Raw genomic sequence first — 22,281 nt, forward strand, 5'->3', positions numbered from 1 at the left:
GGCTTTTGACTACGGAGCAGTCCAAATAAACTCTCATAGCAAATCAGCAAGGCACTTAGGATCATTGACTGGATATGTCATGGCCCTTGTTTATTTTGAAATTTCCATTTACACAGGGAACAAGTATGTCATACACCAGCAACATCTATAAAGGATAAGGGAGGCTTTTATTTTTATAGAGATTTTATAGATGAGACTATGACACCGAGGAATTGTGACATGCCTAAAATGACTTCAGAGCAGAGCTGGGAGTTACATTTAAATTCATTTCAAACACCCACATTTTTTTAAAAAACACACACCCATTCTTCCATTGTTCCAAATGGTGATATTCTCTTCAAAGATGAAGGATGGCAGAATGACTTAATCACTGTGCAGTATGTTGTTCCAAATGCCCACCAGAACATAAGCCACCTGTGCTGGTCTGATCATAGACAACACTGTTCTATTGACAAAAGCAGTCAATGGGGGAGTCATGTTGGGTGGTTTTGTTAAAACCAAATTGGGTTGTGTGGTTGTGATGAGAGCGTAACAATGAAGTAACCACTTAGACTATCAATGAGTCAACCACACCAGTGCAATCCTATATGCTTAATATTAGATAATTATCATTCATAATGGGATTGCTTCATTCTGCCAGGCAGAATAGCAAGATGGACTCGTCCTGCTGGTGGCTGTAACTCGGTTGCCAGAAATGGAGCGTTAGTTGGTTACCATCCCTGAGGCTACAATCCAAAGATTTCCATTTCCATTCCCACTGAAATCAGTGAAGCTTACTTCTGAGTATGGTATAGCCAGGTCTGTAGAATGGAAGTTGAGGCCCAAACTTCTTCTTATTTGCAGCTAAGTGACCTGGAGACAGCACCCATAGAAAAAGAGGAAAAGAAAACATTTACTTAACTTCTAATGTATGCACACACATCCACATATAATTCAGCCCAATTTACTCAAGTGAGGGCTCCCTTTTCTATAATCCATCTTGGCATTATGGCTGTGCTTGTTATTATATTATCACTTTACTCAGCTCAGATTATGTGAAACTATATGTTGCCAGACTATAATTATTACAGCCCAGCTTCTCCTTTTTCAATTTGATCCTTTGAAAACCTAGTCATTATCCTGCATCAGACTGGCTTCCCGAAATGTCAAGATTAAAATGGGCCATGAAAGCTTATGCAAGGGTGAGTCACTGGAGCAATTTGAACCAATAAATATCAAAGCACTTTGTAAGAAGCAAGCAATTCATTTGATACCACATCTTTCAACAAGTCTTCAGAGGATTTTCCTCTGTAGGGCTACACCCTGATATTTACATCCTGAGCTCTCCCACTGTGCTGAAGTAGTAGTTTACCTCATTAATATGATGCTTTGTCAAGCAGGCATTTCTTCCTGTACAACATGCCAAATTACCTTCATCTTCTGGTGCTCAGCAAGTGATCCTGAAATATCACTTGCTATCAAAATATGTATTCTAAAATCTCCGCTTGTAAGCACTGCCTCAGCAATTAGTGATATTTTTATTAGTTGACATAGGCCCACATCCAAAGAAGGATGGGACTTTTTCTTCTCCTCATGTCATTGTAGGCAGAGGAAGGACAGAGACAAAAGATTTCATATAGAAAGCAGCCAATATGAATGACTTGTGGGCATGAAAGGAGGAAGTCCAATAAACCATGAGAACTTTGTTGGGGAAATGTCCTGCCACTGGCTGCTTGGTTGACAGTACTGGCATTGCATCCAATGTTCTGCCAGAGGCACACCCAACACCTGTACCAGGATGTTTTCTTCCTTAATGTAATGGAACAGAAGCAACTTGAACTTTCAAAGGTACGAGGAGCTGAGGAAAAGTATGTTCGCTTAGTTTCATCTCATGTAGCAGTCAGAGGATACTACTCATATGAGCAGAATGTGTAGTTCTTTCCAAGAGTGGTTTAAGGGTTTGAGGGGCCTGTAGCACCAGAGCCAGTTTAAAGATTTGCGGGGCCCTAGTAGAGTGCAATTTTGGCAGAAGCAGCCAGACCCCATTGTGGAAAGGGGTGTCATTCCGAGTGTCCTTAAAGGCAGAAAAGAAGAGAGGAGAGAGACTATGGCCCTGATCTATGAGGATGAAGGCACTGTGCAGGGACCCTGGAAGTACAGGGCATGTATGGGCCATGTAGCAACATGAGCTACATGGGTAAATTATCCCCGATTCTTTCACACAAAATTTAAAAAGCTTTAAAATCACTGCTTTCCTCTGCAGCTATTTTCATGGTGTTTTGTTGTTGTTGTTTGTTTGCTTTGCTTTTTAAGAAGAAATATTTGGTGATCAAAAAAACTTGTGTGTTCCAAGAAAAGGGAAACAGGCAAATTTTCTTGCCAAATTCAAAAGTATATACCTGAAATCATATTGACTGCTTTGGTTTTTGGTGCAATCCTATACACCTTCAGGGATTTGCATTCTGGAATCCTAAGCAAAAATTATACATACAAAATAGCTGTTTCAGGTTGCTACTGTTATTTCCCAGAAAAATGACACAAATTTTGGAAGCTAAGGCTTCACAAAAACACACTCCTCTAAAAAAAATCCATTTCATTTGTCGAGTTGGGTTGCTCAGGATCATCAGAACCAGACACCTTGTTTGTGGGTAGGGGTTTTTTTTTATTATTCTCTGAATTTCCCAGGCTCAGGGAAAGTAGATTCTGGCTGGTTCTAGCTCAGTAGGGCTGTGGTTCTGGCTCACTCCTTTTCTTTCCCTCTCTCCTTTGTGATGATGGAGCTTTTAGCCTTTGTCTCTTTAGCAAGAGTCAGCTGCTGTCTTTCAGAGAAAGGGTTAATGTTTATTGAAGCTGCTAGTGGGAACAGGCAAGTATGGGTCATGTGATTAGTTTATTGTTGTGCAAAAGTGTTTAACTGGCCATTGCCTACGTGTTTGTTAGCCATGACTACAACTAATAACGGAAGAGGTGTTACCCTAAAGGTAGCCCATAATGGAAGGGTGCCTCACACAGAGACACCTTCATGCACAGAAGCCCATGACTGGACTCTGAGCAGGTTGGTACACACAGAAATCAGCCTGGCAGAGACTGACTATGGAGTCAGCAGGGCCCCTCAAGAAACCTAGGAAGTCAGGCCAGGTCTCCATCTTGTTTGGGCTTCACTAGATTTCTGCCCTTGCCTGGAAAAGCCAGGCCAGATTTCCATCTGTTTGGAGCTGGACTAGACCCTTCCTCCTTGCCCAACTGACTGAGCTAAATGTGCACATTATCGAAATCACCCCTTCCCAGATAAGCCACCAGATTGCCTTTAGGGACTAAAGTCTGAACTAATCCAATCTTCTTCTGGGCCTCCTGTCACATCCTGGTACCAACGATCCTTATTGTTCTTCCCTACTCCCATATCCACCGATCATTGGGAGCCATTATGCAAATCCCAGGTGAGAGCCTGATTGCATCTCCACCTAGAGCTAATCCCATCAGCAGGGGTATTGTTCTCACAGGCCCCTGACCATGAGACACAATCCATATCTCCCCCTCTATTGACCTCACACTTCAAACCCACCTATCAGGTACTCAAAATCTCAGCAACCAATCAATGGTGACTTACCTCATACCTCACCTCCCAGTGGGCTGACCTGTGGGTGGCCCGGGGTTTTCTAACCCTATATATGTCCCAACACGCAACCCCACTGTGTGCTGTGCTCTCTACACACCCAACACGTTGCTTTGAGCTTAGGTGCTGGTCATCTAAGTCTCCCTTCCTTGCTCGCCTGGAAACCATCCTTGCTTCAGGATCAGGTGCAGTATCATTTCCTTCCCCACTTGCTAGCATTCCCCCTTTAGAAGTTTGTGTGTCATATTGTATGTGTGCTTGTGTGTTTAATAAATAACTCTTATTCAGAGAATCAAGGTCTGGTTTAATTCAAGGAGTTCCCATTTTAAGGAGTTCCCATCTCCTGCATATAAACGGTGTGAAGATCCTAGTTACTCCTCCTCTTGCAAGCTAAATTCCCCTTCTAAATTTATAATTCCCCAGAAATTCGAGTAACAGAGGAGGATTTCCCCCCTTTGTTCTTCTCTTAGACTGCTTTGGGCAATGAGTGAGATCCATCTTGAACTTCAGCCATGTAACAGCTAAGACTATAAAGCTCCATCATGAGCTATGTATTTTCTTGTTTTATTAACAAACTAGATCTAAAGCCCATTTTACTATTAAATAAAATAGGTGCTAGATGGGCGGGGGGCTCCCAAAGGCTTCGGCGTAGCCGCGGGCGACGTGGTGCGGGTCCGCAGAAGCCTCCCCCCCCTCGGGACTGCGGGAGGCTTGATCGTCGGCGGGGCTGGATGCGGGGGAAGCGGCCTACCTGTCCTCGGCGCTGGCAACTATTGAGCGGCTAGCGAGGGCAAGAGTTTGCGGCGGCGGCATCCAACAGGCGTGGCGCGGCGCGGCTGTTGTGTCGGCGGCCATTTTTTTCGTGCTGGGGCCGTGTCTGCAGGGCGTTGCCAGCGGAGCGCATGGGCGGCAGCCTGCGTCTCACCGGGGCCGTCGTGGACCGGCGGCCTGGCCGCGGTGGCAAAAGGGCAGTGGGCCAGGAGGTCCGGAGGTGCAGGCAGCGGCGATGGGCAGGGGGGGAAGTGTGGTGGACGCAGCGGCGAAGTTGAGCCGGCCGGACAGGCGGCGAAGCAGCACACCGGTGAGTGGGAAGTGTGTGTGGGGGGGTGGGAAGGTCGCAGGCGCTGGCAGGCTGCGAGGGGCGTTTGGGGTGGGGGTGGGAAGGGCGGGGATGAGCTGCTTGGTGGGAGAGGGTGCAGGTAGGAGCGGCCTCTGTGTATCAGGGCAGGCGGTGGCCGGAGGGGAAGCAGTTTCCCCCGAGGCCACTGGCGTGGGGCGAGCCTCCTCCCTGGCGGCCATCCGGCATGGATGGCAGCTCGGGAGGACTGCACAGTTGGAGGCGCGGCGTTCGGGAGAAAGGCTAAGTGTCCAGTAGGGAGGCGCACTTTGGATTATCGGCGTGGGGATTTTTATCACCTTGTAAACTGTGTTGTATTGTTGAACATCCTTTTAATGGGGGTTTTATCAGGTTTTTATTGAGGACTTTGGAACCCACCATAAGCCATCTTTGGGAGTGGTGGGAAATAAATAAATGGCCATCTAATCTAGCGATCCCCAACTTGTGGGCAGCGGACCACATATGGTCCTTCGACTAATTGGAGGAGGGCCCCGAAGGACGCCTTCTCTCCCTCCCCCCGGCCCTTTACTTCACCCCCCCAGCCCTTTCCAACACACTTCATAGTTGTGGCGTGTCTGTATCTTATTTTGATGGGATGTTTAAACATTACCATAGCGATCAGAGAGCGCTATGGCAGTGGTTGAGAGTAGAGGAGTAAACTACCCCCCCCCAATGCAGGATCAGCCCAAAGCATCCTAAAGCATCCAGGAAAAGTTTGTATCCAACCTTTGTTTGAAGACTGCCAGTGAGGGGGAGCTCACCACCTCCTTAGGCAGCCTATTCCACTGCTGAACTACTCTGACTATGAAATTTTTTCCCCCTGATATCTAGCCTATATCGTTGTCCTTGTAGTTTAAACCCATTAGTGCGTGTCCTTTCCTCTGCAGCCAACGGAAACAGCATCCTGCCCTCCTCCAACCTTTCAAATACTTAAAGAGGGCTATCATGTCCCCTCTCAACCTCCTTTTCTCCAGGCTGAACATTTCCAAGTCCCTCAGCCTATCTTCATAGGGCTTGGTCCCTTGGCCTCAGATCATCTTCGTCACTCTCCTCTGTACCCTTTCAATTTTATCTACGTCTTTCTTGAAGTGAGGCCTCCAGAACTGCATACAGTACTCCAGATGTGGTCTGACCAGTGCTGTATACAATGGGACTATGACATCTTGTGATTTTGATGTGATGCCCCTGTTGATTCAGCCCAAAATGGCATTTTCCTTTTTTACCACTGCATCACACTGCCTGCTCATGTTTAGTTTACAATCCACAAGTACCCCAAGGTCTCGTTCACACACAGTGTTATCTAGAAGCGTATCCCCCATCCAGTAGGCATGATTTTCATTTTTCTGACCCAGATGCAGAACTTTACACTTATCTTTATTAAATTGCATCTTGTTCTCATTTGCCCATTTTTCCATTGTTTTCAGATCTTGTTGAACTGTGTCTCTATCTTCTAGAGTTTTTGGCAGTCCTTCCAATTTGGTGTCATCTGCAACCTTGATGAGTAGTCCCTTCACCCCCTCATCTAGATCATTAATAAATATGTTAAAAAGTACCGGGCCGAGCACAGAGCCCTGAGGTACCCTGCTACTCACCTCCCTCCAGTCTGATGAAACACCATTGACACCATTGACAACAACAAGCTTGCGGCCCGGGAAGCTTCTTACTGCGGGAGGGCGGGGAGAGGGAATCAGAGAGGGAATCATTCACATGCGTGAATGCGCCATGCGTGGCTGAAATCGCGCATGCGTGGCACTTTTGCGCATGTGTGGCACTTTTGCGCATGTGTGGCACTTTTGCGCATGCATGAAAGTGCTGCGCATGATGCATTCGCACATGCACGATGCGCGGGTACTGCTTGCGCATGCCGCGATGCGCGGGCATGGCTCGTGCATGCGCTGCCTGCGGGCACGGCCCGCTGCCCTGCCGGTCCCCAGCCTCAGAAAGGTTGGGGTCCACTGCTATACACCAATGTGTTTTGGTACTGTACAATTAGATTATATTATATAATTGGTTTTCAAAACAAAAAGAATTCTGGGAGAAAATCTTTAAAGAAATAGAAGAAATTATAAAAGACAAAATAGAACCATCAGCTTCATTAGCTCTTCTTAGTTTATTTTTGAATAATAACATGTGTTGTAAACAAACAAAAACAACTTTGGTTAATTTTATGATTGCAGCTGCCAGAATAGTTATTGCTAACAATTGAAAAATGCTGAAAATTTGGTGATAGATAAGTGGTGGAATAAACTAAAGCAATATGATAGTAGAAAATATAACTTACAAAATAAGAATAATTCAAGGAGTCTGTCAAAATAATGAATTTGACTTAGTTTGGAAAAATGTAATAGCAATGTTTGGGAGTTAATTATGTGAATATGTTACTTTGTGTATTTAGTTAATCATATTGTGTTTGTTTTGTGGTTGTTGTTTGGTTTTGATGACCCTTTTTTTCTTTTCTATGTCTGAAATAAAAAAAACTAGATTAAAAAAAATATTAGAAGCAAAAAAGATTTGAGAAAAAATTATTGAATTTGTTTTAATTCACCCTCCCCCAAAGGCCAATGGTATCTTTTGAATTTTTTTTTTAAGAAAAAAAATCACTACCTTAGACTTTTGGCAGTTTACTCTCAAACCTTCTTCTTCTTCTTCTTCTTCTTCTTCTTCTTCTTCTTCTTCTTCTTCTTCTTCTTCTTATTATTATTATTATTGTTATTGTTATTGTTATTGTTATTGTTATTGTTATTGTTATTGTTATTGTTATTGTTATTGTTATTGTTATTGTTATTATTTAATTTTTAGACCGCCCTTCTCCCAATAGGTCTCAGGGCGGTTTACAACATAAATAGTTAAAACACAATAAAATCCCCATAAAAACCCCAATTAAAAGTTACATATAACATATCACATAACATATAGCGGCGGTGGTCTTTGCAACAATTTAAAAAAAACCTTTAAGGATTTCTGTAAACCAATACAAATGTAGGATAACAAGACTGCATTGTCTGCATACAGCAGAATAGGTATAGGTGTGCTTGACTAGGAGGATGACAAAACTGATCAAAATGGCTTGACAGATGGGAGACGGGGAAGATGGCTGCTTGAGCAGTTCTCCTAAGGGGGAGCTCTTGGTCCGTATAGGGGGCCAAACGTATCTACACCCGGCAGAAGCAAGCAAGGTATGCAAACCTTGCTAAATTCTCCTTATAAGAGCTTTGGAAAGCTCTGGAGCTCTAAAAAGGCCCATCACTGATCTGTGGAGAGAGATTCTCAAGATCATTAAAGCTACACGTGACTAAGGTCAAGAAGCATCATAGCTTTCTCTAACAAGGATCGCCTTTTCTTTCTCATTCCTCTCTCATTTTCTGAATTGCTTTGAAGAGACTTCAGAGTTCCCTAACTTCAAATGTCAGCTATCAACAGTGAGTAATCTTTTAATGACACTAAATTGTTTCTGTACACCTCCCCCTGTCTTGTCTACCAAGCTGCGACAGTGAGTTCATCCTTTTCACAAAGACTTCCCTGCTTGTTTTTCTTTCTTTTTTCAAACTCTGGGGGAAAGGTGAAACATATGAACAATTTTTAAAGATAAATGAGCTAATTTGAACTGTTTACATTATACAGAGATTTCCCTTGATAATGGCTCTCGCGATATCTCTCCCACTATGTGACTTCCTAAGTAACCAGAACTTCTGCGGTAGGACCTCTCCTGGCTGTTTGAAATATTGCACAAGACTGGCTGGTGTTGGCTTTTAAGTCTGATTTTTAATATGGCTATTTTGAATCAGATGGGTCCATCTATTAGCAAAACAAAGAGAAGATCTGAATGCCTTCACAGAAAATTTGTTGAAAGATATTTTTAAGGAGATCCGAAATGGCAAGAACAGGAATGATAATATTAAACAACTGGAACGAAAAAATAGCAAGAGTGAAGAATTACAAGATTGGAAATCTTCAGCAAAAGAGAATTTTGAAGCATTGGAGATGGAGTCTTTCAAAAAGCAAGACCTGCAACAAGAACTTATTATCATCACTGATCAAGTTCCCCTCAGATGAGGTTACCTTTACTGAAAAGGTAACCTTATCTTAAAGCAGAAGCACAAAGGTACCAGCCAAAAGTCAGATTGGTTTGTCTTGAAAGTAATTATTCTAAAAGAGCGTCCCAGGAAAAAAAATGGTCCTAACACACCCCAGAATGGAGATCAGGAGGTGCAACTGTTTCAAGAATCATTGGCGGATATTCTGTGGAAAAGAGCACAACTCTATTTCCTAAGTCTTGAATTGAGACCTCCTTAAGAAGATTGGGAGGAGGCAAGGGGGGGGGGATTTGACATTTTTTCTATATTCTGTTTCTATATACTCTTATATGGATGGCATTAATACTTAAGGTAATGGCAAAGATTTTAAAACAATTTGAATTGAAGAATTTAAGAGCTGTAAATGTCATGATAAAGGGGGGGTTCCTTTTTATTTTCTTTTTATAAATACTGGGTTAAAGTTCATATTGTTTTATAAGAAATGCTTAATGTTAAGTACTTAAAATATGTTGTTGTGAACAAGTGCAGAAACCAGCTGATTTTCTAGTTTAAGGATATTCCTTGGTTCAAGTCTAAGGGTAATTTTTATAACACCCATTGACTGTAAGTGCTGGAAATGTTATGTTAAAGTGGGATTTTTTTGTTGTGGCTTTGTTTTTATATTTACAGGCAACAGACATCTAGAGTATTCACAAATATGAAGTTTCAAGCAAATGGGGACTTTGGAGGGTAGAGGGAGGGATGATATTGTAATATTGTAATCAAAGATATTTTTCCTTGTTCCTTTCTATATAAAAATTAAAAAAAATATTAAAAAAAAAGAAAGAAACGGCTTGACAGATCTTTTAACTGTACATTATAGACATGGAAACAGCACGTAATCTTGTCTGACACTATGTTCAAGGTTGAATGAGTCAGATAGTTCATTCCCTGAATAAAGAATCTGAGTGGTAACATCAGAATGAAAACAATATATTAGCCATAGTAAACTTTTATCAATTGAGGTACCTTGCAACTTCTCCCCAAATCTAGTCTCAAGGACAGAATTCAAAGCCTCCTTTAGCTCCATAAACTCTATATGAAGATTATTATCTAAAAATGTGCATCGTTTTCTATAAAATGGGATAAGAGCAATGATCTAGGCCAGGGGTAGTCAACCTGTGGTCCTCCAGATGGCCATGGACTACAATTCCCATGAGCCCCAGCCAATGTTTGCTGGCAGGGGCTCATGGGAATTGTAGCCCATGGCTATCTGGAGGACCACAGGTTGACTACCCCTAATCTAGGCAACCTGAAAGCAATCTGGTCCTACCCTACAATATCCTGTAGCTCTAGCACATGAATCTTCAACAAATAAGAATACAATTTAGCTAAACTTGACACTAAACTGATTGATCACTTGTAACCAGGGGCATATCAGGGACCCTTAAAAAAATCAGCACAATCATTTTTAACCAGTCTTCATTCCTTATAAATCCGTAGGGCATACTTGAAGGAATCAGAAGAATTTACCCAAGGACGTCCTTCAAAGGAAAGCTTCAAATGAAGTAGTTTTAGGAGAGATAAGATAGCACTGAATGTGGCCAAATCAGAGTTGACATTTGTTTGACACATGAGATATTTCCTAATAGCTATTACTTCAGAGGTCTTTTCATTCAAGAGAAATCTTATCATCTTTAAGGCTCAAGGAGTAAATAAACTTTGACCCAGAAATCTGTGTAGTTATGAACAGTTATGGTTGTCTTAATGCATGGGCTTGCTGGGCAGTTACCCAGGGGATCCACAAGTAATATGTCCCATGGATATAGATTGTGGTATGTAAATAAACAAGCTATGTATATAAGATGTGGAAATTGTAGAATGTGATTTACTGTGCCATCTCAATATGTATGATTTACTAGTTGAGTTTTTCCAAGCACAAGCCTCATGTTATATTATCCAAATGTTTGTGTTGATTATCTTTGCTGTACAGCATGTTTAAATGCTGATTTTTTTGGAGGTACCAATAAATGTGTTTAATTGTATTGATAATTTATATTTTTATTACTGTGAATAATTGTGTAGGTAGGACACCAGTGCACTCCTTTGCCCAGGGGCCTCTAATGCTGTTAAAATGTCTCTGATGGTGGCTACAAGCATAGACAACCTCAAAAGGGGACTGGATAAACATATGGAGCAGAAATCCACCAGTGGCTGTTAGCCACAATGTACACATGGAACACTAAGTGTGTGGCACTGAGGCTCTGCTGGTGCCAGCCACATGTCTCCCAAATTCCCAGGCCTGGCCCGGTAAATGGGGTGCCACCACCAGCAGAGCTCTGAAGCTCAGCCCCAAGTCTCAGAACTCTGCTGGGGGTAGCTGACATCTACTGCTGTGCTCCCTATGGCGGGGCAATGGAGGTCATGTTTGTTATTATTTCTGTTTGAGGGAATGCGCTAGCAGATGTGTTTGTCAGGACATCTCCGGGAGCCTCCGGTGAATTCTCCTGGATCTGCTGGGAAGCACCCTGGACACAGGGAAAGAATGGAGTTGGGGCTGGACATTTTCATCAGGCCTCTCAGGGGTAAGGCAAGGCAGGAGGGCAAGGACAGGAGAAATGTCCAAGAGGATGCCACGGCCTGAGATGATGCTGCCCAAGAAGTTATAGCCCCAGAGCCCTCAGTTATACTTACCTGGACAGACCCCAGGAGGCAGAAAGATACCATGGGTGGCATGTAAAGGGGCATGGTAGTCTTGGAAGCAAGCCTGGGGAGAGAGGCAAAGGACAGTTCAGGAAAAAAAAGGGGGGGAGTAAATTCTGCTAGCCTAACAAGGGGGAGGAGGCAAGGCCAGGAAAGGGTATAAAAAGGAGGATGGAAAGACAAAAGAGGTTGTTGGTTAAGGAGTAGCAAAAGAAGTATGCAGAAGGACTGACAGGAGCTAGTTCAGTGGTTCTCAACCTTCCTAATGCTGCAACCCTTTAATACAATTCCTCATGTTGTGGTGACCACCAACCATAAAATTATGCAAGTGTTCTTTCACAGAAATTAAACCAAAACGGACCAATGGCGTGGCGGAATGAGCTCCTGGGTGAACTGCAGGCCCTGCGGGATTTGTCAGCTTTCTGCAGGGCCTATAAAATGGAACTTTTGCACCAGGTCTATGGTTGAGGCTGGGGTCAGCGGACCAGGGACGTCGCTCCCCCCCCCCAGGAGTTGGAGTGTACGTTACTCCTCTCCACTCTCTCCTCTTCACTTTTTTTGATAGTGGGGGAGGGATGGGATTTTTATCCATCATGTTGGTAGTTTGATGTTTTTAATGGGAATTTTAATGGGGTTAGATTGCTGTGACCCACCCCGAGCCTGTTGGGAGAGGTGGGAAATACATAATAATAATAATAATAATAATAATAATAATAATAATAATAATAATAATAATAATAATAATAATAATAATAATAATTTCCCTGCAAGGTTGTTATGTGGATGGTGCCCTCCACCGGCCAAGCTGCTTGCCCTGCCGCAACCTCTGTGAAAGCGTCATTCGACCCCCAAAAGGGTCCCAACCCCTAGGTTGAGGAAGAGGCTGAGAGAGGAAGAATCTGAGTCCAGACATTCAACTCCCTGGCAGCAGTGAAGGGGAAACAGCCCAGAGATCCTATCCCAAAGAGCGACGAGGAAGACTCTTAGATCAGCAGCGGTTCTCAACCTGGGGATTACATCTATATTCCTTCGAATCCCCTCTTCATTTCATTTGGGACAATGGGACTATAATGTGATGTAAATATGTATGTAATATAATCTAGAATCTACCATATATACACGCATATAAGCCGACCCGCATATAGGATGAGGCACCTAATTTTACCACAAAATCTGGGCAAACTTATTGACTCGCATATAAGCCAAGGATGGGAAATGCAGCACACTACTTGTAAATGTACAGGTATTTAATGCCTAAGTGTAAATGCCTAAGTGCTTAATCCATGCTCCATCATCACAGGCTCTCCCATCTAGCCTCCCCCCCCCCAAACAAATACAGAAAAGTGAAGAGGATGAATAGCTGCTGGTTTTTGTACCCCACTTTTCACTAACCAAAGGAGTCTCAAAGTGGCTTACAATTGACTTCCTCTCTTGATTGCAGACACCCTGAGAGAGCACTGACAGAATTGCTCTGTGAGAACAGCTCTGGCAGGAGCCCCCCAGGCCAGCAAACCAGAACAGAACAATAGTACCCAAAGTTGGCAACCTACTACAACAAGTATAACAGCTACCAAACTGGGGGCTACAGTGCCCCCCCAGAACAAAACACTGAAATAAACAAAAGTAAAACTGAAAACTAAAAGAAAAAAACTATAAAAATCAACTTTTAAAAGAAACACAACCCTGAGAAGAAAACGCGAACAATGCTACCCCTCAGATAAAAGAAGAAAGAAACAATAGGAGAAAGAAACAGTAAATCCCAAAGCACCCTCAAAAGCCACCCCACCCCACCCACAGAAACCAACAGAATAGTTTGGAAGAAGTCATTAGGAAAAGAAGGGGGGAGGGGAAAGTAAAACCTTTCAAGATCTTTGCAGAAGGCAGTGGTTGGCTGGGAGCAACTAGCTCACTTGCAAAAAAATCAGCTTCAAAAAGCAATGCTATGATTGGCTAGCTGGAAGCAGGCTGTTATTTCAATTACCCGTGTATAAGCCGAGGAGGGCTTTTTAGTGCTAAAATTTGTGCTGGAAAACTCTGCTTAGATGTGAGTATATACAGTAACTCTTTGGTCTTCAGACAGGAGAACAAACACAGCAGGGTTTGTCACTTGTGGAGATGCTTTTATGCTTGGATGAACACGGATGGGACTAGCAACAGTCTCTTTTAATTACTTCTTTCCCCAACTGGGGGAACCCAAAAAACTGAACCCAAAAAACACATTTTGTTATTCTAGCAAGAAACTATTCAATCTTTATCTGTTTATATCTCTACTCCATTGTCTGAGGAAGTGTGACTGCACACCAAAGCTCACACTTCAAATAAATATTTGTTGGTCTTAAAGGTGCTATTGGACTCAAATTTTGTTGTGCTACTTCAGACTGACACGACTACCAACTTGAATCTATCCTCAAGACTGCTGACGTTATACCAGGTATCTAGGTAATATTGGCAGATAAACCTCAAGTCAGACCTGTTGTATCAGGCATGCATGGATTGTGCAACAAATCTTCTCTAAGAAGACTGCTTGCAAGATCCAGGGATTTCTGTTTAAGAACATAAGTGTAGAAATTATCACTACCTGCAATCAAAAAATATCAATGAAGAGGAAGAAGCGGGACATATTGCTCATTAGCAATATGACATTCCTGGCTCCTGTCTTTAATGTATTCGATGCCATTGTGGTCCATGAATTCATAATGTAATCTTGAGAATCTCACTTTTTTCTTTAAGAAACCAACCCCCAAATTTTTCCTAGCCAGGGGTCTCTGTATGTGAAACAGGGCCAGTATGTCCACAGTAGAACACGACAAAGGACAAAAACAAGAACCGCAGATTGCTTTTTCTTTTAAACATAATTTTGAAGATTTGGTTAATTTTGAAATATACATATGAATTATAGTATAGCTCAGCGCATGTTATTACATACAAAATGCATTTCTGTCCACAGTGGATTCACAGTTTACTTTAAAATATATATATATTTTACTGAAAATGCCACTCATTATAGAGCTACTCAATTGCTTTTAATCCGAAAGCTCCTTTGAGATTTCTTGAGCATGGAAAACCTTTTCTCATTATTGGTCATTTACTCCACAATAAACTCGAGAGAATTTAGAAAAAAATATCTTTTGATGCGGTGTTTATGCTGGATAGTTTCCTTCCAAGGAAACCATTACACATCCACATTGGGAAATTTGGAAGTTGAGTTCTTATTAGGCTACCTGTCTGGCAGTCAACGTTTTTGCTGTCTCTTCTTCCTGTTGATCAGTGATGTGTGCTTCTGGGAAGCCTAAGCCCATCATCAGTTGAGAAACACTTTCTGCCTGTAGCAGAAGGAGACTCTGCTTGTCATTACTACACCATTCCTCGGTCCACATCAAGCACCAGAAGGAAAGGGAGGGGTCAGCTCTCAAAGTTCCATAGGATTATTATGGGTGTTAACATGTGATCCTTATCTTTATTATGTTCAATTTGTACACATCTCAAATGCTTTATTTAACATGGAGGTGGGTAGCTTCAATGAGCACGTGAACAGGAAGGTGTGATATTTATATACATAAAAACATGACTGTACACCCTGACAAAATGCTGAAGGTTCCAAAACCTCCTAATGGTGGAATCTCCTCCTCCTCAAAGGCCAATTGCCGCACTTGCTCGGGATTCTGCACACACACATTTCCCTTCAGGCCTGCTGTGAAGGGAGCCTCTAACAGCCCCCGACACAGGGAAGTATGAGGGAATGGGTGTGCTTTCCCTTTGAGGGGGTAAAGCTTTCCCCTTCTGACAATTCATTTGCTGACAGGGAGACCACAGAAAAGCCGCTTCTCCATTAAAATACTCGCATGGCCAGTGTTTCTGCTTGGGGGCACATGCAGCCAAGCCTTCTCTCCGCCACTCTCTGAATATTTGAGGCCTACAGCACAAGGTTGTTAGGAAGATGAAACTGTATGCTGTTGTGGGGGTTCTTTTGCCATCTGTTTCATCTGCACAACAACCCTGTGCAGTAGGCCTCAAGTGTTTCATCTCCACAACAACTTGTATGGGAGGCCTCAAATGTTTCTTTTACACAACAGTCCTGGAGAGCTGATCATTACAGTCTGGAGATGAGCAGTAATGCCAGGAGGTCTCCAGGCCCCATCTGGAGGTTGGCTACTCTGGGTTGGAAATATTCCTTGAGGTTTGGAGACAGGGCCTCAAAATGGTGCATTGCCTCAGAGTAAGGTGACCAGATTTTAAGATTGCTAAAGAGGGACAACATTGACCAAGGGGTTGCCAACCTCCAGGCACTGCCTGGAGTTCTGGAATCTCCCCTCAATTAATTTCATTAATTATGTAACCTGATAAAGTTATATTATAAATAATTTTATATTAAAGTGTGCCTAAACATTATAATATAGAGCCTCTTGTGGCGCAGAGTGGTAAGGCAGCAGAAATATTGTCTGAAAGCTCTGCCCATGAGGCTGGGAGTTCAATCCCAGCAGCTGGCTCAAGGTTGACTCAGCCTTCCATACTTCCGAGGTCGGTAAAATGAGTACCCAGCTTGCGGGGGGTAAACGGTAATGACTGGGGAAGGCACTGGCAAACCACCCCGTATTGCGTCTGCCAAGAAAACGCTGGAGGGCGTCACCCCAAGGTTCAGACATGACCCGGTGCTTGCACAGGGGATACCTTTACCTTTACCTTACGTATAGAAGAATTGGTAGCCAAAATCCTTCCTCCATTTTACCTTTACCTTTAAACATTATACTGGATTGCTAGGAGCCCTGAAACACAGGCAAAGGGATAAGTCTTTTAAATCACTGCTTTGCATCATAGAAACAATTTTTGGCTTTTATATGCCAAGACAGGCAGGGGTTTTTAAAAATCCTGAATATTAATGAGCTAAAGGAAAATGTTTTTTTGGTCTTAAAGGTGCTACTTCATTGTGCTACTTCAGACTAACATGGCTACTCATTTGAATCTATACAAAAATAAGAATTGCAATGGTGACTACGTTCAGACTAGATGGAGGCTTTTAAAATCTGTGTCATTATTAAACTTGAAATCTGAAACGCTAATAGAAAAAGGAGTATTGAATTTTCTAAAAATCTTTTTGGCAGCTCTGTATGTAGTTGTGGACATGGATGAACAAATAAGCCTCTTTTCTATGGGATTGAGAGAAAATGCCAGCTGTAAACTAATGAAGTAGTTTTTGTGCAATCAAGATCAGTTATGTAATGTTGCTTTGTACTTAGGTATGAGGAATGGTGAAAAATTTCATCTTTAAAAAAAATATGGAGATGTTTACAGTGCACATTTCCTTTGCTGGGAATAAAAACGTTTCCAGGCACCCTTCCCCCACTGCTGCCAAAAAGTATGCTCTTTTAAACTATTTATTGCATCCAACAATGTCTCTATTATATGATCCAATTGAATGCTCAATGATAAAAGGCAGAGGGACTTACCCAAACCGCCCGTTGGTGGGAGAACAGCGGGTGTGAAGAGATCAATGCTTGCCGCTAGGCTGCTGCGCGTGCGCTCACACGGTGTGCCCAGTGTGAGCCGCATGTAGGTGGGGCTTTTTCAGCTGCTTGGGACACTGCCTGCCCGCTCTCTGCCTCTTTCTCTGGCCAGCCCCATGCCACGACCAAGAGAGGAGGGGAGGGGAGGCATCGCATCCCTCTCCCTCGCTTTCTCCCTCCCTCCAGCCTATTCGGCCCCCCCGCTGTCTTGTCCTGCGCCGCACCACCTTGGCTCGCCTTGGCTCGCTGCACCTCGCCCCACACCGCCTTGCTGTGCCTCAATCCACCCCACGCCGCTCTGCCTCATGTGTACTACTTCGCCTGTGCTGCCTCGGCTTGGTTCGCTGTGCCCCGCCCCGCACTGCCTCGGCTTTGCTCACCTCACTGTGCCTTGTCCCGCCCCACGCTGCACTGCATCACCTCGCTGAGCCTTGCCCTGTGCCGCACCGCCTCGTTCGCCATGCTTCGCCTTAGCTTGGTTCGCCTTGGCTTTATCCCATGCCACGCTGCCTCGCCTCCTTCATGGTTGCTCCATAGAAGAAGAGCTGGATTTTTGTACCCTGCTGTTTACTACCCAAAGGTGTCTTAAAAACCTTTTCCCTTTGTCTCCCACAATAGAAAATCTGTGAGTTATGTGGGGCTGTAAGAGGTCTGAGAGAACTGGGAATGGGCTGCAGTCACCCAGCAGGTCTCAAGTGTCTCAAAGCAGTTTCCAACTGCCTTCCCTTCCTCTCCCCATAGCAGACACCCTGTGAGTGAGGCTTTCTCAGTGTAGAAGGAGAATTCCATGGCTCAGTATAAGAAACTTTCTGCCCATGGCAATCTAGAATGTGAGGGAGGAGTATTCTAATCTAATTTTTAATATGGAAGTGTATATTTTTAAGTGGAGATATATACAATTTATTGTTTCTCTTTGTTTACTAGAAGTAAAGCCTGTTGCATGCTGTAATGGAATGGGTGCTAGCTCATGGTTTGTTGTGGGTTTAGTGCCTCACTTGGAAGATGGCAACCTTAAGAGGTCTCTAGTCAGGTTTATGCGCACCTAGGTAGTGTGGAATTCCAGGGCACGAACCTACACCAATCTGGCAACCTTACCTCCTCTCTGCAATGTTTTCTTGATCTGAAATAAGTCAGGGGGTGCTAGGTAGCTGCGGGGCATTACACACTTTTGGGGCCCCACTTCCAAACTTCAAGGAATATGTTCAGACCAGGGACAGCCAACCTCTAGGTGGGGCCTGGAGAACTCCTGGAATTGCTGCTCATTTCCAGACTATAAAGATCAGCTCCCCAGGCAAAAATGGCTGCTTTGGATGGAAGACTTTGTAGCATTGTATCCCACTGAGGTTTAAGGATGCCCACCTCCAAGTGGGGTCTGAGAATTTCCTGGAAGTATAGTTCATCTCCAGGAAGTTAGGCTGAAGGGAAATGCATCCCTTCAAAACTAATGCATGTGGCCCCAGACTATCCTTGGTTGCTTGGCTGGTGATGTCTGCCCTTCTGAAGTCTAAGGCCTTCTGCTAGCAACTTCAGTCCCTGTTGTTGTCCACAAGGCCAGGTCATTGCCTAATGAAAGTGGATCACCTAGTTTTCCCCAAAAGGTAACTCCTCATAAAATTCTGTGTCACTTTTGCCTTTGATTTCATAGGACCTTCCTGGCAAATGTTTTTTATTTTCCAGGCCCAGCTTGAAAAAAGTCATCTTAGTTCCCATGTCTCTCCAGCCATTTACTTGTTTGCCATTTACAGTTTCAGTTACGGAAAAGTGGGAAGATCCCCCCCCTTAAAAGGAAAGCACAAGTGCCCCCACAGACTCCTCTGCATTGCTCTTGGAATTGCCTCCCTCCCCTCAGTCAGGGCTGTTAGAGGCTCCTTCACAGCAGGCCTGAAGGGAAGGGGAGGAGCATACTCACCAGCCACCTGCCACCTCTGTTAGTGGTCTGAGGCAAAGTGTGGGAAGTTGTTGAATGTGACAGTTAGGACAGACCTGGGGCGAAAAGGGCTGGTGCAACCTGTCCAAGCCTCTGTTCTCACCCCCCCCCCCGGCAGCCCTGTGAACTTCCTCTCCCAGCAGTAGTCAAGGACAGACTGCTGGTGATGTCACCAGCTTGCCCCTGGCCGGGCTGGGGGGAAGCTGTGTTGCCTCCCTATTGGTCTCAAGTCTGGGAACGGGGCCAGTCTGATCTTTGGAACAATCGGGAGGCATGATCAGACTGGCCCCACCCACTCTTCGCCCACCTAGGCCTTACCTTTTTATATTATACAGCGAATCTGTTCCAAGTGTGTAGCGATACTAGAGACAATGACAGAGGCTTCTATTACCAACAACAGTTTGTATTTTTGGTGCAGACAGATTGACAGACTAACTAGATAGTAGAGATGATGGTAGAGGCTTGCAGGCTGATGTTGTGGTGGACTGGAGTTGTATTTTTGGCGCAAACAGACAGACATACCAACAAGTGTCCCATGAATCTGGAAAGTGCAGGAAGATCTAAATAAGGAATAATTAGACCTTGTAAATGATGAACAAGCAACTGGCTGAGGAGACATAGGGGATGAAGTGACTTTGCTCACCCCTGGTCTGATAAATAAAAATCAGTATTTGCCACAAAGGTCCTATGAAATAAAATGCATAAGTGGTCCAGATTTCAAGTGAAGTTGGCTTGGGATTCACATACAAAGGGTTTACAAGAAAGTAGACAATGAGACTTTGGAAGGAACTAGGTTTTCCAGTTTTATTAGGCAAAGATTTGGCTTTGCAGACAACAGGATCTGCAGTTGCCAGCAGTAGGCCTCAGGCTACAGAAGAGCAGGCATCACCAGCCAAGCAACAGACTGTGCTAGCTAAGCCCAGTGAAAGCGATGTTTGGAAGTGGGGCTTCAAAAGGGTACCATGCCTCAGAGTCTACCCTCCAAAGCAGCCATTTTTTCCTGGGGTGCTGATATTTATAGTCCGGATATGAGCAGTAATTCTAGGATATCTCTAGGCCACACCTGGAGGTTGGCTACCCCTGGGTTTGAAATATTCCTTAGGGTTTGAAAATGGGGCCTCAAAAGAGTATAATGCCTCTGCAGCCACCCAAACAGCCACATAGTGTCCCTGGAGTATTTCAGGTCAAGAAAACTTTCCGGAATGGAGGTAAAGTTGCCTGATAGGTATAGGTTCATGTTCTGGAATTCTATACCTCCTTGTTGTGCTTGAACTTGCCTTGGGTTACAACTCTGATGCACAAAGAGACCTCCTCTTAGAGTTGCCAGTTTCCAAATAAGGCACAAAACTCACACCAAACCATGAACTGGGTCCCATTGCATTACAGCATGCAACGGGCTTTACTACTAGTAAATACATAAATGACATACCAAACGTTCAGAGAAAATTTCACCTAAAAAGAATTTGCCTTTCTCTTAATTGATGTAGTTTTGTATTGAGACTAGTTTTCTTTTCAGACACTTAATAAGATTTGTGGCTCCTGCAAATGAACATTGCCCAAGCAGCATCTCAGACAGAACCCTTGGATAAAAATTCCAGCTGCCCCTCCATTGATGGCCAGATCTAAACTTTACAGTTAATTTACCACTTAAAACTAATATCTAGATTTGCTAGTTAAGGACCACTGGCCCATTTTGCTTGACTTATGCTCTGTTTTACAAGACATCTGAATGATTTAGTTGGACATGGGTATATTCACATTACTCCTGGTTTGTGTAGTTGGAGATCAATTGTTGTTTCATAATCCCAAACATTATTGGGTGTAACATAACATGCATCAGGAGAAAAGTTTGAGCGGCATCGCTAGTAGCAGTGGACTTGCACAGTGGGCGTTCCTGAGCTCAGAAATGGCAGAGCTGGTAGAATGGCCAGGTGTGAAGTGGAGGGGTCTGCAGCAATGGGGCTTGTGCCAACAGAGAGCCACCCAGAATCGGGGGGCCTCATCACCTCAATAACATCTCACTGGACTCTCCCCACCCTCTGTGGACACCCAGGAGCCCTGGACTGGACCCAGCCTTGGAGCTGCCAGACAACGTAAGCACAACAGGTGGCTGTATATTAGAAGCCCTCCCCTCCCTGAATGGGCTAAGGCCCTTGTGGACAATCTGCAATCCTGAGCTCCTCTGCATACCACTTGGTACCTTTTGTCCCTAGGGGATGCTGGCCTCGGTACAATGGTCTTCTTTATAGGGGCTGTGAGGGTGTCAGCTGATGGAGAGGTACTGGATTGCTGGGGGATGTCCCAGGTGGTATTTTGACAGTAGCACACCAGCAAGCTCAGTGACATGGGAGGAGCTGGGTATATTATGGAGGACTCCATGCTGATGCACAAAGAGACAGCAGTGGGCACAGGAATGGTCCACCAGATGGAGGAGGGATGAATAATTCCCTGCTGGGATTCCAAGGCAGACTATCGGTGACCAGAGGAGTCCTGGACACAAAACTCGCCAGTGATATCCAGTGGAAGCCATATGAAATGGCCACTAGAAAACAGCATAAGATGCCATCTGGTGGCCAGCGACTGGGAAACATCAGTCTGCAAAAAGTTAGGGAGATCTAATCTGGACAGTGCTGGCTCCCAAAGTTCCGTGGGATAAGAACTGAGCTGGATTAGTGGAGGAATTAGTTTTAGGTTAAATTGCTGGGGGACAGGTCCAGGAGAGCCCCTAGGTGCATGAGGGATCATGATCCCTAACCCAACAGGATTAGATACCCTTGTGTTAGGGTGGGAGGTAGGAGGCAAGTGGGAGGACATGGATTGTGCAATGTCAAGTCTATTAACAACAAGTCTTTGACTTGTTGTGGGACTACTTTGCAGAGTCCAGGGTGACCTGGCTTGTGTGACTGAGACCTGTGCACATGATGGCGAGACAGTCACCATGGAAGACCTGGCACCACTGGGTTCTCAGTCCTTCACCAGCCCTGGCCCCCTGGTAGGTGGGGAGGGATGGCCATCCTTATACAGGAGCCTTACTTCTACAAGGCTCTCCCAGCACCAATTTCAAGGTTCTAACCTTTAAAGTGATTCGCAGTCTGGGACCCATATATATGAGGGACAGCCTATGGCCTTATGCTCCCTGAAGGGCATTGTGCTCTGTGGGTACTAATCTGTTGGTGGTTCCTGGTCCTCAGGAGGTTTGCCAGGCCTCTACCAGGGCTAGGGCCTTTTGAATCTTGGCTCCAACCTGGTGGAATGAGCACCCAGTAGAACTGAGGGCCCTGTAGTTTTTGCTATTCTGTGGGGCCTGCAAAATGGAGCTCTTTCATCAGTTCTTTCGTTGAGGCCAGAGTGCAGATGATCAGGGAGCCCATCCATACACATGCATATATATATTTATATATAAATACCCTATCTATAACATCTATTTT

The 22,281-nt window shown here is 44.2% G+C and overlaps 1 long non-coding RNA gene across 1 annotated transcript in view; it reads right to left on the minus strand.

The window, feature by feature from the left end:
• Nucleotides 1-210: 210 nt before the first annotated feature.
• LOC143831277 (uncharacterized) overlaps nt 211-22,281 on the minus strand; it is a 68,641-nt gene continuing 46,570 nt past the window's right edge. Inside the window, exons 3-4 of the long non-coding RNA XR_013228784.1 lie at nt 11,417-11,489; nt 211-852 (exon numbers count right to left, since the gene is read on the minus strand). This is a non-coding gene — a long non-coding RNA (uncharacterized LOC143831277). The remainder of the gene's footprint in view (nt 853-11,416; nt 11,490-22,281) is intronic.

The sequence above is a fragment of the Paroedura picta genome, chromosome 3, assembly GCF_049243985.1.
Source record: "Paroedura picta isolate Pp20150507F chromosome 3, Ppicta_v3.0, whole genome shotgun sequence".
Classification (NCBI taxonomy): Eukaryota; Metazoa; Chordata; class Lepidosauria; order Squamata; family Gekkonidae; genus Paroedura; species Paroedura picta.